At 45.5% G+C, this 19,758-nt stretch overlaps 1 long non-coding RNA gene across 1 annotated transcript in view; it reads right to left on the reverse strand.

Moving 5' to 3' along the window:
* Nucleotides 1–5,335: 5,335 nt before the first annotated feature.
* The window catches only part of LOC134029215 (uncharacterized), a 49,015-nt gene continuing 34,592 nt past the window's right edge, over nt 5,336–19,758 (reverse strand). The window contains exons 3-4 of the long non-coding RNA XR_009931624.1: nt 6,443–6,533; nt 5,336–5,998 (exon numbers count right to left, since the gene is read on the reverse strand). This is a non-coding gene — a long non-coding RNA (uncharacterized LOC134029215). The remainder of the gene's footprint in view (nt 5,999–6,442; nt 6,534–19,758) is intronic.

Here is a 19,758-nt window from a genome sequence, read left to right on the forward strand (position 1 = left end):
AGAGTGAGGAGGGAAGGAGAGAGGGAGAGAAGGTAGGATTGGCAGAGACAAGAAAGCAAAAGCAAGAGAGAGGTGTTCAAAGAAGTGGTGAAAAAATGAAAGATCTGTATGTTAGACAATGTATACAGAGTGCTTTGTTTGTTTATTTCTTTTTATTTTTGGACTTATTTATTTTTTAACATTGATAATAACACCTGCAAAACAGCATACTCAGAAATGTAAAATCAAACAAAGAAAATGCAAAATATACCTTTTCAAAGTATTTAAACCACAGTTTGGTGATTTAAAAATGGCCAGTTACTGCCCAATATTTCAATGTTATAACAAATGGTTATAATGTTGTTATAATCTTGGGTGTAATAGTGTAAAATTATTAAATGGTTCAAATATTTGTAACTCAACAAAATCACCAACTAAAACCCTAATGTGTAAAGTTTTGAATTGACCCAAATATTACCCAGAATACAAAACATCTGGAACAACTTCACCTTTCCAAGCCACATAAAAGCCTTGCTCAGTTACTGCCGACTCATATAAAGGCAAGGTGACAATGATGACACAAGTGGTGGCATGGGTACAACCCCTGACAGCACACTGAGATTAGAATGAGGGGGCAGAGCCCCAGATGTGGCAGGGGTTAAAGGTCAAACTGTAGTGGTGCGGATGTGTACCTAAAACCAGATGTCACAAGATGTGTACCTAAAACCAGTCACACCGCACAAACAGATCAGACCGTGGTGATACTTTAAAGGGATGAAGGAAGCAGATGAGGAAGGAAGGAAGGAAGGAAGGAAGGAAGGGAGGGAGGGAAGGAAGGAAGGAAGGAAGGAAGGAAAGGAGCAAAGAGGCGTCAGCAAGATTTGAAGGGACAGAAGGGAGGATAGAGAGAAGAATGGGAGGTCCTCTGTGACTTGTACCATATTAATGTGGACCCTCCCAGACCTCCATTAAACTGAGCAAAGCTCATTTCATGATGTGGGGACATCTTTTATGGTAACGCCGCTGTGTTAAGCACATGGGGAACCCTGTGAAGAAGCGTGAGGGGTTAATGGGCCTTGTTGCACACAAGGAGGGGGCGGGATGGAGGGGGTGATGGAGGGGATGGGGTGAAGTGACAATGCGTTGGTGCAATGAAGCACCCAGCTGGGAAATGGACCCCTACACGAGCTTTAGACAGTGTGTTGTGTGTGTGTGTCCTCACATCCACACAATCTGACATCTGACAAATCTTCTTTCCATTGTGAATTCATAATAACGTTCGGTATAAATGAATTGATGTATGCATTCATATATTACTGGAGCTCTTTAAAGGGAGTATGGTCCATGGCAAAAATGAGCAAACTGAGAATGTGATTGCTAATAAGCACACACACACACACACACACACACACACAGCTGAGCCTTACCTCATTGCCCTGGACCCAGACTTTTAGAACACTACGCCTATGATGAGATATCGAGCTGGCGCTGCACATCGCACACCGATTTAGAAAGAAGACCATCTCAGTCCCGGGATTCTATTCTACTGGCGCAGCCTTTCAACTTTGTGAAAAGAGCGGAAAAAAAATCCCACCGAGAGATGGGAGGGAGGCGAACAAAGTTCTCAAAGTTTACTAAATAACTATCAAACACAAAATAAGTGCAAAAACCAAATTAAAGCCTGCATCAGCCTAACAAATCTAATCAAACACGCTTGCTGCTTTGCAGATGCTAAACAAGGGAAAAACTGAAAGCGTTTTATGGGGGAAGATGAAGGAAGGGCGAGGGGGGCCTCTTAACAGACCCCCTCGCCACCCACTTCCCTCTAGTTCTGTATCCGACTGGAATCAAATCTCAGTTTGCCACTGCTTCTCGATAGCAGATCAATTTAGCGTGGCTGGGAACATAGCAGTAAACATCGACGGAGTCATTTTCTGGCATATTAATGTTTACATCCAATCAACGGGGTGTGGGGGCGGTCTAATTAACTCAATCAGCAGACAGAATGCGGGGAGAATGAAATGCTCACCTAGAGACCACCACACAATTGATCACTCCAGCCTTCCTCTTTAGCCCAATGTTTGTTGACAGCACTTCAGTGCTCGCAGAATTACCCTGGCATGCATACGGTGATTAAATAGCAGTGTGTGGTTTTGATGCGCCTGATTATCTTGTTCTGTGTGCTTTACATTCATTGGATATTAAAAGTAAAGTTTTGGGGAGGATATGCTTGAGCATTTTTTGTATAAAAAATTAAATAAAGGTTTTGTTTTTTATCTGAGAAAAGCAAGACATTTCTCACAATAGTGAATGGTTTTTGAATTTAGACTAATTTCTCTTCTCTGGCACGAAATTGATCAAGAATTGATTTGGGATGGGAACATGGGAGAATACGGACTAATGCATTACAATGAATTACACGAAGAATTACCGCGTGTTGCTTCTATGCTCTTGGGCTTTCCTCAGTCTCTCTCCAGCAGCAGACTCATTTTGCTGTGGGGGAGGTTGGAGACAGGTGAAAAGACTGATGAGAAAAAGGCAAAAGCAAAACCATGTAATAAAAAAATCTGTCGTTATCTACTACGGTCCCAACACACACTACCTCTACGCCTCCCCTCTCTCCTTCTCCCTCTCTTCCTCCTGCTGCTTCTCTCCTCCTCTCTCTCACTTTCTCTTCCATTTCTTTCCCCCCGCCAACAAGCCCGGCTGCCTCCCCTCCTCGTCTATGAAAAATCCGCAAATAAAAAGTTACATTAACCCCGCGCTGACCTTTCCCACGTAATACACTGTGGCCTGATGGGCTGGTCCAGAGCTTCATCGAAAAGCTGTCACTCTCCAGCCGTCCCAAGCACTGCCTGGGGAACATTTACCGGATAATTAATATATTAAATGCATGAAAAATAGTTACACAGGGGCCCCTTCGTCAGCTCTTCCTGTGCGAGGGGGGGAAAGAGGGATACAGCCTGTGAACCATCAATATACAAGCTTCCCCCTTCAATGGCCCATCATAAAAACTGCTCATAATTTTATGGCTTCATTCACAGCCCTCGCTGTAAAGGAAGGCCATATTTCCTCGTAATTCACTGGAGCTCGCACACACTTTTTTTTTTAATGATTTGGCGGTTTTAAGCCGGCGCTCCGCCGCAATTATGGAGGTGCTCCAGGCCCCTGATGTGAAGGACGCGCAGGGGTCAGCGGCGCCGGGGCGAGCAGGACCGTGACGGAGCGGGACGGCAGCCTGAAAACAGGGCTAAAAATACCCAGCACCGCGCTACGCACACCGCCACACTCTGCCTCGACGCCCACCCAGACACACGCCTTGCACACTGCTCCCATGTCACCTGCTCACCACCCACTATATACTGTACAGTGTGTGTGCGTGTTTGGACTTGTTTTACTGTTGTTGTGGGGACCAGGTTTAAGGAAAACTGGATTTTGAATAGAAACAGAATTTTCAGCCGCCACAAGGAAAATCCACACAAACTTGTGTTTCTATATGTACGTAAGATACATAGGCTGCTTGGTGTGTTTCTATAGAGGATGGAGGAGACAACTTGCATCAACTGCCATTTCTAGCATGCCTCCTACTAGATTGACACAATGTAGATTCAGCAGCACAGTTCTATTTGTCTGAGACAAACACAATGCTTGATTTTTGAAAATGAGAAATTCTTTATTATGAATATTGAAATTAGCATCCGTATTTCTAGTCTGTGAATTTTCTCTCCCTCTAGTCAGTAATTAAACTGTAGGCCGCTATTTTCATGGAACATTAACTGGAGATCACGCCGACACAGATGAAGAAACACACAGACACGTGTGTGCAGACAAACACGCATGTGCAGGCAAACACAGAGGCCTGTGCACACTCGCAAACTGTAGACGTGTACAAATACACACTGCTAAAATACATTTACACTAGAACCATAGACACTAGAACTAGAAAATTTTGTATTCAAAATATTGTATACATGGAACTACACATTCTGTAAAGACAGACTGGCACACACCCAACAAAGGAATCTATTCACAATAAGCATTACCTGTACACTCAATACATTCAGAAAGTCTAAGAAGTATGTGAGTCTATAAAAAATAAGAACATTAAGAAACTGTGTGTGACAATACGGTATATCCCACATATTCTGTATATTTCCTTTGAAAAAGGGAACTGCATTTCACACAATGCACTGCCATATACGTAATCATGTCCGAACGCATATCTGTTACCAGGAAATATTACCCCCAGAGACCGGGGCCCTTATTAATAGTCCAATTCAATAAATATTACTGTTGTCAGAGGGGTGGTGGGGTCTGAAGGGGGTAGCCAGCATAATACTGGCCTGAAGACAGAAGCGAGAGATCCTGGAATAAGGCAAATTAATTTTCTAGAGCTAACGGCCCCGATTTCGCCAAATGACATTTTGTACCGTTAGCATTTTATAATGTGACACAAATGGTGCTGGGGTGCAATTTAAAACCCAAACACTGAACCAGAAACCCCGTTTGTAGGGGTTCCGCTGCTACTTTATGGGTAAGCAACTCCTCAAGCTGAAAGTTCATCCTTTTTAGTGCCTCAGCTTTCTGGCACCACAGTATGGCCGTTCTATCCAGAGAGGGAAGTTCTATACACCAAAGGTAACTTAACTTAAATAAGTTGATTGAAATAATAAGAATAATTTAGGCTTAAATATTTCAACACTTTTATTTGAGAAGATTAAATTTGTGTGAAGACTGTAGCTATCAATAAACCAGGTATGTTTGAATCTACAGTAGCGCATACTGTAGATACAGCAGTAGGAACAGTACCCTATTATGCTCCTTCTAGACTGCATTGATCCATTAGCTGTACAATAGGTACGATAGTGAAAGCACTGATGACCTAATCTTGGTGACACTTCTGATAAGGAAAATAAAGGTTACTACATGTAGGTACACAGGTTATCAGATTTCAGTTGCACAAGCCAAATGCAAACCGCAAAATGTAATCTAATAGTGATGGCATTATAAATTGAAGCGTGTAATGAACAATAAATAAAAAAGTGATTGCGATTGTATCATTCAGCTCTGGTATGTCGTAGAAGGTGTTTATCAGACACCAAGGATGGTAAACATTTAATAAAGAAATCAACGCTTGTCCTACACATTGTCTCTTGCAATCGTAAACTCATAACATTTTCCTCCTAAAAATGGTTGCCACACAGCATGACTTCCCAAAATCACAAATGTATTGAGCAAATGAAACTGCTTTTGATACACCACACAAATGTAATCAAGCATTGCAATGTTTACTCTTAACAAAACTCATTTCAATATGAATAAAAACTTAATTTTTTCTTCCGTCTGTAAAGCACAAGCTACGTAATGCGTTATTTTGTCTGAGTTTTTCGGTTACATAGATTTGTTTGAGAAGTCCCTGGCGTGCCCCCTCACTGTAGATTACGCACTACGGAAAGGCCGAAAAAGGTACAAAACACGTGTTGTCCTTGCGTTAATTTCCAATTAATCCCTGTTTATAAATTGCATGGCAAATGAACCCAAATCTCCGGTTTAGACAAGGATGTGATTGGCCTCCGCCACCTCTCAATCCCCCACCCTCTGCTTGAGGGGCAGAAATGTGTGTTTATTTGAATAAGGAAGACAAGAACAGAAACGAGCATTCGTCGCCAAATGGGCGAGCCAAACTGGCAAGCCAGCATTCTGAGAGTACAATACAGAGTATAGGTGATCCCGGAGAGCTCGCGCTAAGCAAGCCTAATCCTGTTGACTAAGAATGGGCACGAGGAGCCATGCCAGGCTGCAACGTGGCTCAGTCTACACAAAACACCGGGGGAATTACTCACCATGGCAGGGTGGTCCCTCCAACCACAAGCCCTCTGCTGCCGCCACCTCTGCCACCAGTGGCTGCCAACGGGCACCGGGGGCTGGGACGTAGGGGGTGCCAGCCGAAACCTCTCTTCCCACTTTATGCCTGATCTCCTCATCCATGCCCACCTTGACCCACTCTTAGGGTTGTGAGCTAAGGGTTTGGAGTCGGGGGAGAGAGTCACATTATTGGTACATACAGTGTAGGCGGCATTCGGATGATTTGTTGATGACATTTGGGTGATCTTAGTACATACATCTCCAATTACAGAGCCAAGTCAAAACTGTCCAGAAAAATGAGCAAGGACGACACAGAAAAACATCTGAAGAAGGCCTCTTAGATGTCGCCATCACCGTGCGTAGCAAGTGGCTAGAAGTGGCAAGAAACCTGTTGGAATCTCACTTTCTCCACACTAATACTCAGGAAGATTAACTTTCCCTTTGAATCTGAAAAGACTATAAACGGATGTTAAGTGACAACCCCGTATTGTTCCCCCAAGTGCACGTGTCAGTCCTAATTCCTTGAGCTCGTATTAACAACCCATCAGCGCACCGTCGCAGCCCAGAGATTGAGAGCCCGGGTGTGATGGAGACTTACCCCCGACTCCTCAGCTCCTCAGCTGAGATCTTCCCGAGGCATTACGCTGGAGTGTCATCGCTTTAATACGATGATCTAGATTAAGGACGATCTGGAGAGAATACACAAAGGGAGACATTATTAGCCCTTTCCCTTCACTACTCTTACAGTTTGCCTTTAACATCCCCCTGTCCCCCCCTCCTCTCCCTTTAAACGATTGAATATTACCCAGCTAATCATCTCTGGTGCAGGTTAGCGAGGCCATGTAGTGGAACGCCCTCCACTGTGACCACCAGAGGCCTCTACTCGGCCATTAGGATGGAGCAATAGAGACGAGGAAGGAGGGACACCTTGGGGGGCCGTAAGCAGAACCCCCCCTCCACCTCCTTCCATTAAATCATTCTCCTCCATCTCTCCCTTCTTCCTCTCATTCCCCCCTCCTCGGGGTGCCTCTTTATGAGGTGTGTCCTGATCGCCTAACAGACGGCGAGCTAAAGGCCAGCCGTCCCACTCGGCTGCTTCCAGGGTCCAGTTACTGATACTGCCCCCCCCCCCCACCCCCCAGCATGCACAATAAGTACACTCTATAAACACACACTGGACAAACACACACAAACATGTGAACAAACACATGCATGCACCATGTTAGAGATCTCTAGGCGTTTTGTCTTGGTTAGTAAGGTTGGGCTATTTCACAGCTAGTAGATTCATACTACTGTGGATGACTGTGTGTATGTGTGCGTCTGTGGGTGTGTGGGAGCGTGTCTGTCGCATGGAGCTTCCCCCAAGAATGGATCCACATCACAGGCTTCACGTCATAGCTCAAGCAATCAAGGCCACAGGGGGAGCTAGGGAGGTCTGCCTTGCATGAGTAGTGAGTCTCAAAGACTGACAAATCCCATCGACAGTGTGTTGTCTAACCCTCACAGGTTTAAGTCTGCCTGGAAATAGGCGGGAAATGGCAGGTTGCATTTTCATGCAATCCGCATGGCTAAAGCCATGGGCCTACAGGGAGCACATCTATGGCAGAAAAGCCTTCAATGCAGGAAGGAGAAACATAATGCCCTCACTTCCAGAGGCAGGGTGTCATAAGGAAATGAAAGATGTGCTATGTTAGGAGTCTGAAATGAAAATGTTCTGGTACAATTAAAGAGGGAAAATAAGATAACAGAGCTACCTACTCACACTTAGCTAGTGTATTATGAACATTGTCTTGGTTTAAATCATTAAAAAAAAAAAAAAAATTATGAAGAAAGCCTAAACATCTACATACATGGATTATTTTTATTATTGCAAGAAACAACGCATGTAAGTATTAAGTATAACGTGAACTTATTCTGATTCTGTCACAGAAATATCCGTTAAAATCAGGTGTGGAAAAAAGTGGTGAAAGACTTTTGTATAAGCTAACGTTTGTCAGAATATACAATGCAGTCTGTGATAAACATGGTATGGTGTACTGTATGTGTTGTGTGTGTTGGTGTGTGTGTAGGAACAGCCGCAGGCCGAGCAGCTGTGAGCAGATGTCAGTGTAAGTGAGCGGGGGACTTGGGAGAGAGAGAAATGTGGCTAGGCCAACCCTCTAATTTACGCATGAGTGGCGCTGCACCACCCATATTTACATTTAAATTGATGTTTCAGATACTTAATTAAAGACGAGGACTGGGCTCTTCTGGTCGGCGGCAGTTTCTTCCTCACCCTCCTCCTCCTCGGTAGGGCTCACAGACCCGCTTCACTGGAACCTGGAGCGCTTCCCCAAACCCGTCGGAACATTTCACCGGAGGCCGGTTAATGACAATGGACCCTGTTCCCTCTATGGTAATTTCTAGCTACATTACTGAACATGCAATGCCCCCTGGTGGATTCTAATTTCAGCCTGTACTTACACAATGCACATCCTCCATCTGCTCGTGTCTTAAGATGACAGCCATTCGCCCTGATAATGCTTGGAGACGGCCAGACGGGTCAGAGAAGTCAGCCAAGGAAAACAAAAGACTCAACTAGAAGCTACAGGAGGCGTACTTGCTGGGAGGTTCATGATTTGCAACAGGCATGTGGGGGGAAAAAACGTCAACTTGACACTTCCTAAGGCCCACAGCACAATTCGGGGCGGTTCTTGTTCAGTCCAAAGCACTCAATTGAAACCAATAAGGGTAAAAAAAAAGCTGATGCACCAGAGCGGAGCAGGAGCTGGAGAAGTCCCACTGACTAAATGATGAAGGGATACAAGAATACTCTGATGATGATCAGAGGGCTCAAACGAGGCCATGGCCTTAATACAGTGGCTCTCCTTTACTGATGAAGCACTTCCCCAGCATGCATCTCTTTCCACTGCCCCGTATCCTCCGAGGGGGGCCCTTGCCACCCATAGGCCGGCCCCCTTCTGACACTTAGTCCCAAACAGCCTTTTAATAGATTTTAAAAGAGGGTTATTAACATTACCTGCTAATTATGTTAAGGACCTAATTAGGGAAAGAGGAAAAAAGGCATTTTTTGTCTAATTAGGTTTTCTTTCTAAGTACACTGATAACCAAGGGAATGCCGAGATCTCTGCAGAAATGAGAGTGCAATGAGCCAGGGAGAGCCTCCTTCGGAAAAGGAGTTAACCCTTTCATCAGCAACTTGACTCCATTAACAGAGCCCAGGCAGAGTGCAATTACCACCCAAATCGTTTATTTAGGATGTGTTTATCTGGAGTGGGGCTGCATCATTTAGCGCGTTATAAACTCAATACCGACTTCATTAGCGATTACAGTCAGTGGGTGGTAATACCTGCCTGATAGCTCACTGTAGGCTGATGCTATCAGACCCCACCACCAAATTACAAGGAAGGAGACCTAATTTTTCAGCTGTGGCGCTCATTCCCCACTGCTTCCTCCACTCAAGGGGGGGGGGGGGGAGTGCCTCAGTCACTTGGCCAGGCCTCAGCTATGACATGAGCATGGGATGAGACAGCATGCATAAGGCGACCCAGCCAGAACAAGCCAAACACTGGTACAGCAGGGCGAGAGCTTCATTACAGGAATTACACCCAGTTTTCACAAAGCTCAATTAAAGCCCAGTCGGCAAAATGAGGAAAGACTAAATGACACTTCAGTAGACGTGACATAATTGCCCGTGACTAAACACAACTAAAACAGGCACAAAACATTGTTTGCTGTCAATACAATGAGAGAAATAAACTAGACAAAACCTCTCTAACGGAGACACAGCAGCAACTGAAATGACAAAACAAAATGATAGTCAAAGAAATATTTGGGGTAAAAAGCACACTGTTGCACTGTACCAGTTCTTCATAAATACTGCTGAGTTATTTCGAGGCCACAAAGGTACTGTACAGTATTGTACTGTACAGAAAAGAGCAACTTTAAAATCTCAAACACAGAAGGCACAAGGGATCACAACAATAAAAGTATAGGATTGACTGAATAAGGCACAAAGTGTACCATAACATTGATTGTGATTATGAAGTATAAGTAATAAAGAAGGGAATCCAAATTGGTTAAGTGAAAAGCCTCTTTACCTCTGGTTACCCTGCATGAAGTGTTGATAAGGCACTCAACACTCACACTTGTGTCCAGTAGAACTACATTTGATGGGTAGTTTAATTTACTACCCATCAAAACAAAAAGGTTCTATTATGACAAAGGCAATTCCTGTGTGTCTGGAAAACTGAAGGGACAAGTGGTGAGGATCTTTGGCAGGGAGGGGAAGGGAGGGTCCCCCAAGTGCCCCTAAATGGAATCCGAATGAACCCTCCAAGCTGGTGGGTCTGCAAGAGCAAGACAGCCCCCGCCATTACGGGCCAAGGCTCTCCTTCGCCCGCACACCTCCAGCTCACGTCTGTTATTATCGCTTCAACCTCCCGGGGTAGAAAGGTTGTGCAGTCGGAGGAGGGAATAAGCGCAGCGGAGGAAGGGAGGTTACTAGCACTTACTGCTTTGTAGCATGACGTTCTCCAGACCACCACGGTTAAGGGGAAGTGGGGGCAAAATAGCAGCCTTCTAAATTGACAGAGTCGGACACTGTGTTTAAGAGTGATAGCTGATCGTAGGCTAGTGGTGATGTCCAATTTTATTTTGAAGCCCACGATTCATAAATAGACAGACGAATGTGGATATACGTGTCATAGGTGACTATCTGCCTGTCATTGTTGAGCGTTTCTTTTCCACCTTACAGGATGTCTGGGGGTGTGATGTGGGTTAAGGGAGCGCTTCACTCTGACTTTGAATTGAAATTATTGAAATGATATTAATGTTCCATATCCTGGGAAATTGCAGATGAAATTGATGTCCGGCAATTGAAGGTTGTGCTGTTATCTCATAGTTATGAACATTTTGTCATGGAGTATCCTGCACTTTGATGACACAGTTCCCCAAAAATATAACATGAGAGGCAAATCATCTGAATAGCAACAATGTATGAGATCAATTGAGTGCTATTTAAACAAATGTTTTACATTCAAATTGATACAAGTAGCAGCTAGACTGTCAATGTTTTTCCTCAAGGAACATGTAAATCAAACCATACAACAGCTATTTGATCACAATCATTTGTCCAGTCACCTTCAGTTTAAAGGAGGAAAGAGGAGGAACGAAGCCTGCAATATGGAAATAACTTGTGGATAATTTCAGAGCCCATGCCAAATTCCTCTGTGTGACTATTGTGTACGTCATATCTCTTTTGACTACTACATCTACCTTCCACATATTATTGCTTTTAGAAAGAACGCATTACTTTAAGTACTTTAAGTATTTATGCACATACTTAACCATCAACCTAGACATTTGCAGCTCGGCCTCCGCACACACTAGACATGGTTCTGGTCCTGAGTTAGCTGCACCAGACAGTGAAGTACTCAACCTTACCCAAGCCCTGGGGGGTTGTTTGGCAAGAATGTTTACTGTTTACTGGACCCCAGCCCTGGTCATGGAAAGACAAGATGAATTTGACAGCTAATGTAAAAATAACAGACAATCGTAAATCAGGGAAGCGGGCGTGAGTCGATGATGAGAGTTAATCAATACGGGCCTGACTTTGCCATTGTGTGGAATGGCACTTCATTTATTACTGGGGGACTTGGAGGAGACACATTATTCACATTAGAGTATGCACACTTGGTGAAGGGATGGAGAGAGAGAGAGAAAGAGAGGGATGAAGGGAGGGAGCAAAATACTGTTAAAGGAGGGCGGGAGGGAGGGAGGAAGAGGTTGCTTAGTCACCGCTGTTGGCAGTTACATGCTGGGGCCCTGCTCGGACAGAGTCTGGCCTTAGCAGCATGGAACATGGTGCAGTGCAGGGACTCCATCAGATACTGTGACCACTTAATTGACAACATTTTGAAAATGCAGTCTATGCGGTGTATTGTATAGCTTTGTCATTTTCATAATTACTTCTTTTTTTGACAGCAATCATTTGACTTCAGACTTTGCATTTTACCGGGCAATAGCACCCAATGCTACTTTACACCACACGGCTTAGCACTTTCAACGTTGGATGACATTCACTTTCTAAGTAAAACCCTATAGTTGGCCCACACACATAGTGTTGGACATATTTCCAGCTAAGCTAAGGGGAAATTGCTCTTTTGGAGTGGAGAGCGGGCCGCTGCAGAGGCAGAAGTAGCACAGTATTAGAGACTGCTCCACAGTGCAAGCTAGAGGGTGCGTTGGCTGATTTGAGTGGCTCTGGCTGGGCTCCTCTGGGGAAATCGGGGCCCTGAGAGTGGGCTGCTGATTTACTCCAGGCCTAGGCTTGTCTGGCTGATGAGCTCCAGGCAGGCTGGGCCCCACACGGAGGGATTGGCTCCGACCAATATGTTCCCTTCCACTCTAAAAGACAAGGCTAATATGCTGGAACCTCAGTCTTCACACACACACACACATACACACACATACACACACCCCATCTTCCTTCATTTAAGATTCTCTCGCTCTATCTCTCCAGCCTCCTTCACTCTCCCATTGCTTTCTTCCCCTTCATATCGGACCCTCTCTATCTGTCGCTTTCTCTCTCTGTCTGCATCCCCCTCGCTCTCTCCCTTCTCATATCAGGACCTCTTTTTCCATCTGGCCTCATCTGGGGCGCCCTCTCCACTGCAGAAGCTCTCTCTCATCCCTCTTCTCCTGCTACCTCCCCGTGCTGCAGTCATTTTTCCTTCACCTGAGGCTCATTCCCGGTCCGGGGGAATGTATGGCTTTATTTGTACCGTGCTGGAGTTTTATTGGATTCCTATTGCCAGGGAACAGGAGAACACCATTTCAGATTAATCAAGGGCCAATTTAATTCAAAATTCATGAAGTGGACATCCGTCAACATGCCGGCTTCAACGTGCTCCATGTGTTCTCCAAGTGCTCCCTTAGAGCATCGGAGAACATTGGTAACTCCAGTTCCATTTCCAACCCTGATTAGAACATAGTGGTTGGTTTCCTGTGGCTCGATACTGGGTTTCAACTGAGAGATCTCACCTTTTTTTCCATTGCCAAAGGTGCATCATTAAAAGACACTGGTAGACCGCTTTCTCATAAGGGCTGACTCAACTCTTCCATCCACAATCAGACACCAATCCATAAAGGGAAGGAGAGCTGGACACCTGGTTTAATAACTCTCTTGCTACATCTTTGAGAGGCGTTTTGTAACCAGTTATTGAGCAGTCTTGTACTTGTCTCTGTAAAACTGGGGCCCTATTTTGGTGGTGCAGATCAATGAGTTAACAGCTGAAATCAATGTAATATAGTGAATCTAAGGGTAAGAACCAAAAATAAATTAAGTACAAAATATTTTTATCATTCCCCAAAATCTGTTTATGTACCGTAAATGAACATTACAAACTATAAACATGTTGTTTATGAGGCCATCTGAGAGTTGTTTTGCAACACAGACAGCTCAGTTTCAGTGGAATGTCAATTTCAGGTTTTTGGAGTGTGTCGCTTCTTTCCAGCCAATTATGCTCCAGCAATCCTGTTCCAGCCAACGCCATCGGCGTGGCTCATTTCTTGAAACCAGTGCAAATCAAACTTCAGCCAGAGGAAAGTCCAGACAGAAGAATTTGGGTCAATGTTTCTCATATTTGATTTTGCTTTATAATGTTACCTGATGCAGCTTTAATACCTCAACAAAAGCGACTGGTTCAGTTCACTACTACAACACAAGTTCACACACAACCCACAACACCTGCACCAGTTCATTGCCCAACGCATGCACACCATAATCTGCACAATGCTCGTCCACCTAGCCCCACATCCCAGACCCACCCCCCACACCCAACTGCCAGACCATCCCCCACCCCCCACAAACAACCCCCCCACTGACCCTCACAGCCAACCCCCCCACACCCAACCCCCAGACCGCCCCCCGCCCCTCACACCTAACCCCACACCCCACCCCCCACCCCCAGACCCCTGTTTTTGCCCTGACCTCCGAAAACCGGTTTGAAAATTTCACACAATCTCCCTGCACAGCAGTGGCTGCAGCAGTGCTGGGAGCCAATATGTTGCCATAATTGGGCCTGTAGCGGGGGCAGAGTCCAAGGCAATTAATCCTTTCCTCCTCTGTTGTTTGCGCCCCCGGATGGCAGTGACAGGGTGCAGAGTAATTGGACTAGATCGCCCTTGTCCCCTCCGCTTTACATTAATATCCCTCCGCCTTGGACTGTAATCCCGGCCAGGTCGAGATTCCCGCCGCTGCCGCCAATATCCACTCAGTCTCTCTTGCCCGCTCCCCCCGTCTCCCACCTGTCAACTCCCCTTCACCAGCCAAAGAGGGCTAAAGTACTGTCAGATGAAGGGAATAGATAGACGCCATTGGAATGGGGAAGACGGACGAAGGAAATGAGATGGAAAGAGAGGGAGCCGTGAAAACCAGAGGAAAGTCCCAAGCAGAATTTTATATACCTGTAAGCTGTCAACCGAATTCAAAAACATAGATCACATTTATACATGGATCCCAACCGGATGCTGACTGAGACTGATCATTTTGTGTGTTTGTAAGTGTGTGTGTGTGTGTGTTTGTGTGTGTGTGTGTGTGTGTTGAGGGGACTGCCTTGACAAATGTTCTGCCAAATTCAATATCCTTTAACAGGGAGGAAAGATCACATCAAGGTGTAGAGTCAAAGGTTGAACAGGTTGAAGGTTCAGATCACAACCAGTCTGTAAGTTGTAAAAACAAAAGGCCAGTTGACTGTATCAAGGCTGCACGCATACAAGCACAAACACACCGTAACATGCACACAGCCTCTCCTCTCTCTTTCTTCCCTCTTATCCTCCTCATCCTCCTCATTTCCTGTAATCCCCTGAAAAATCGTCCCTTTTCTGCAGTCTTCCAGGTGCTCTGGTTTTCCCTTTCCCTCCACCCCTCTCTCTCTCTCTCTTTCTGTCTCTTTCTCTCTCTCTCTCTCTCTTTCTGTCTCTCTCTCTCTCTCTCTCTCTCTCTCTCTCTCTCTCTCTCTCTCTCTCTCTCTCTCTCTCTCTCTCTCTCTCTCCTCTTTCTCTGGCTCGTATTCTGGGCAATTTCTAATCTCCTTCAGCGACTCTTCTAAGCCTAGGTGCGCTTCAAAAACAAATCAATAGGAGTATAATAGCACCGCACATGCTTTGTAATTTTGATATCATTAGTTTTCTTTTTTCCCCTCTGAGCTTCCATCTCATGCATCAAGAGAAAGAGAACGGGGCGGGCGAGAGAGAATACAGTAGAGCGCCCCTCGCAAAGTTTATTTAGTATTCTATGAATTTCAGATCAGTTATTTTTCGTAATGACACAGCAGTGCGTTCGGGGGAGGGAGAGGGTGGTGGAAGGGGGGTTGCCACGAAGGCGAGGGGAAGAAAAGGGAAAAATCAATAGGGGCTGCCGTATTTTCCCCGGCATGGCGGAGCAGGGGATCCATTGTGGAGGAATTATGATTTATGTCAGGGGTGGAAGGGCCGTCAGGGTGCGTCAGGGACGGAGGTGTGCGCCAATAATGATTAATGCCCCCCCTCTGTCCCGGAGACAACACAGCCAGCACTCTCCCCTTCTCCCACCCTCCCTCCACTGTATTCCTTCTCGCCCCCACCCAGCCAAAACACCTTGTTTTTTTCTCGCACGCACACACGCACGCACACACACACACACACACACGCGTCCAGCCTTAGGGAATCCTCTTAGCAGGCCATTCTAGCAGAGGCCCACCTCTATTTTTGTTTGCTCTGTCTTTTCCCCTCCCTCATCCCCTATCTTTCTCATTCTCTTTGCTCCCTTCACCCGTCTCCCCCCCCCCACCCCCCATCCTCCATCTACCCTAACCTCCCCCCTTCCTTTCCCTCCGTTCTGTCACTCTCTCTTTCACTTCGTCTGCTGTGCGGGGCAGGGCGTGGGGTGATGGATTCTCAACTCACCAGCCGAGGGGTAGCAGGACAGGGGCGGTCACTTTTAAGCCGGGCGTCAGCACTTTGTCTCTGCCAAAGCTGTCAGCACTCAGAGAGAGAGAGAGAGGGAGAGAGAGGGATAGAAAGAGAGAGAAATAGAGAAAGGGAAAGGTAGAGGGTGAAAGACAGTGAGTGAGACTGTTGTGAGAGAGAGAGAGAGAGAGAGAGAGAGAGAGAGAGAGAGAGAGAGAGAGAGAGAGAGAGAGAGAGAGAGAGAGGGAGGGAGAGGAAGAGAGAGGAAGAAGAGGGAGGGAGACAGAAAGAGACCGAGATAAGGCCCTTGAAGGAAATGAATAGATGGAAGAGCCCGGGACGACGGGGGACAGGAAGAGAAATGAAGTAAAGCAGAGAAGGGCGCTCATCCTCTCTGTCAAGTGAGTGGCCACATCATAGACAAAACATTGAGGAGTTAGTTTGTGTCTGCTGTGAGCCTGAAGCATGTGGCTTAACTGTCAGACACATACATTCCCTCAGTACCCCATCTCTCTTTCTCTCACATGCACACTGCACAGTACACCCAAAACTAATCTTGAGTATTGTGCTTTTTTCAGTGGCTTTATTATACCATGGTCAACATTCCCAATCGCCAACTACATGGTCACAAGCTTCATTTAGTCACGTGCAGACTAATGCATGGACGACGATCTTCTCCATTTCACCTTTGGTCCACTTCAAGAACAAGTGCCGCTAGATTGAATTTCAATAGGCGGCACACAGCACACCCAGGAGACATTCAGACCCACTCGTGCCTCCTTTCTGTGCGGGCTATTCAAGGGAGACAGTGGTGTGGAACGCCAGGCTTCACAACAGTCCTTATCATTACCTGTGAGGGCGGCCGAGCACCCTGTGAACTATATTCAAATGTGCAGTATTGTAAATTGGACAACATTTGGGGGTATGGAGAGGGGTGGGGAAGGGTGCTACTTGTGTGTACATCTCACATCAGAACCCCCCACATCCCCCCCCCAAAAAAAACTTAAAGACGGTAAGCTTCGGTTGCTTGTCGCGCATGCACATCAAAATAAATAAAGACAATCATACAATTATAAAAATGATATGAAAATGTGTTCGAAAAGAGATAGACAATCTCAGACGTCTTCTTTGCTTTCGAGATGCAAGAGAAAGTAGAGGCAGAGATTTCACAGGTAAAAAGGGAGAGGGAGATAGTGAAGCGGAATAAAAGAGAGTGCTAGAAGAATAGATGTTAGTAGCATAGAAAGGGGCACCGGTACAGGAGTGGCAGAGGGGGGGGGACGAGGGAAGGGAGCCGGGGCTGAAAACCTCATTTCCACCCTCCACTGACTCCCTCTCTACCTCTGTGTAGATTACCCTACAGCTCACGAGGCGAGTGTGTACGTGTGTGTGTGTGTGTGTGTGTGTCGATGTGACACTCAAAAAGTATATATTATGAACGCACACTCTTACAAACACTGAAGTCAGAGTCTAGCAGTAGGGCACACATTGACACAAACACCATATAGCACACTCCCCCACAAAATGCATCTGCGTGTGTGTGTGTGTGTGTGTTTGCTTGTGAATATTTGTCTGTGCCCTCCTTGAGCATTGGGCCTTTGAGAAGCCACAATGGGGCCACGGCCTACTGTACTTCGCTGTTCAATAGCAAGCCAAACTGAACCAGGAACCCCATTTGTCTGTGTATATTTCAAGGGTCTTTTTAAGTTCCATAAGTTCAGGGTCTTCTAACTTCCAGCTCCACCATTACTGTTGTCTTTCCTTATGTAGCTCAACACTGGCCGACTGTATGTGGCCAAATCCCTTTCAGATCACATCTCAAGGGTTTGGGAAGAGTCATTTCAACCAAGGATAGGACTGTTTGTAAGAGGGAATTGTGAGTGTTGTACCAACTGAAAGAGAGTGGTTTCCTTGACTTTCAGTTGCTTACTTCACAGTAGATGCTGCAGGCTCTACACACACTCTCCACACATGTGGAGAGTGTGTGTAGAACACACTGTGTTTGCTAGTATGAGGACATTTACATTTTCATGTCACTTAAGCAACTGGGCAGATACCTACTTTTCTCCATCTACTGAGTTATCTGTTACTTTACAAAGTGCCTTCTTAAGAGTACGCAACCAGAGTACAGGAATAGCTGTGCCTTGTATGAGCAGGATGAGCAGAATGAAGATTTCAGTGGAACTGGAATTGACTTATCGGTCAAACATTTTGGACCTCATATACGGTGTCTTTACCCCAAAGCAATCTATAAGATTTGAAGTTTACTTACAGTGAAATTCTTTTGTCCATGGATGAGAAGCAATGAGCTCATTTTGCTACTAAATATAGGGCTGGGAGACTCAGAGTCAGAGTTCCTGTGTCTCTGGGGCTGAGAGCTGCTATTCGACAGTTTGACCTAATTTACCGCCATCAAAGTGAGGGCTGGCGCTACAGGCTGGCACAGGCAGGAGTGTGTGTGTGAGTGAGAGAGAGAGAGAGAGAGAGAGAGAGAGAGAGAGAGAGAGAGAGAGAGAGAGAGAGAGAGAGAGGAGAGTTTGAGAAAGAGATAGATGGACAAAATGTGTGTCTTCTTTTATATATTTTTTAAGTATGTCTGTAGGTGTGAAAATACTTGTCTGTGTATGCATGTCTATGACTGCTTGTGCATGCGTGAGTGTGTGTGTGTGTGTTGCGCACAAGTGGCCCATCCGCAGGAAAATAGAGCAGATCCCAGCGGTGAAACTATTACAGCCTGTGAATTATAAAACTATTAACCAGAATGTAACTTCCAATTAAAAGATGATTCAACATTGAGATCTGATGGATGAATTTTGATTAAGTGGAGACCCCATTAGGAGCGAGGGGAGATGGACGCCGGTCGGCGGTGGCTCTACTTAAAAAGCCACGGTCTAATAAAGATTAGTCTCTTTTTTGGGCAAATTAGGGTTAATTACTTTAAATAACATGGCTGGGAGCACACTAAAAAGTGATGTTGAAATTCTCAGGACGTTTGAGGGTGGATGGAGAGGTGGACATGCTTGTCTAGCTGCAGGTATCGCAGGCTGGTAATTATCTGCTGTATACGTTAGAGAGCATGCACACAAGAATGGAAGAACATACAGCACACATATACAAATATTTTGGGTTATACCAGGGTATATCAGTCTATTCTCCTATGCTGAACTATTGGAAAATGACATATGTTGGCTTATGTTACAGACCAATAGTATTTACTGCATTGCAGAATCTTATGGTTAAAGAATCCCCAGAAACAAGCAAACCAACTATAATTTTTCCGGCCAGACTCAAGACACCTAAGCACCTACGTATACTCATCAAACTATGCAAAGTTTTCTTCAGCTATGGGAGTCAGGTGGCTGAGCGGTGAGGGAGTCGGGCTAGTAATCTGAAGGTTGCCAGTTCGATTCCCCGGCTGTGCCAAATGATGTTGTGTCCTTGGACAAGGCACTTCACCCTACTTGCCTCAGGGAGAATGTCCCTGTACTTACTGTAAGGTCGCTCTGGATAAGAGCGTCTGCTAAATGACTAAATGTAATGTAAATGTAATCTATGAACCAATATTGTCCAAACTTGTGCATGTGTGTGTTTTCAGAGTCTGATGGCAAGTGTCTCTGTGGCATATACTGTTATGACAGCTGATGTTGTCTGTCATCGATTGGTCAAACACAGAAGAGGGGGGGTGTTAGAGTAGCGACCAACAGGCGTGGCTTTCTGAGTTCACACACACTCGCGCGATAGTACACTCACACTACACAAACAAGCGTGGTATTTACCTCGCACACCAATGTATCAGTACAGCGCATCAAGATGAAAGAGGCTTCCAGCTATAATGATAACACAATATTACAATTTCCACATTCCCTCCGGCTACAAACAATGTGCCATACTCTTACTCTAACTAAAACACAAAAGAGACCACAAATTAATTGATGCTTGCACCATTTTTTTTCCCCCTGCATG

The sequence above is a fragment of the Osmerus eperlanus genome, chromosome 11, assembly GCF_963692335.1.
Source record: "Osmerus eperlanus chromosome 11, fOsmEpe2.1, whole genome shotgun sequence".
In the NCBI taxonomy this organism is placed as follows: Eukaryota; Metazoa; Chordata; class Actinopteri; order Osmeriformes; family Osmeridae; genus Osmerus; species Osmerus eperlanus.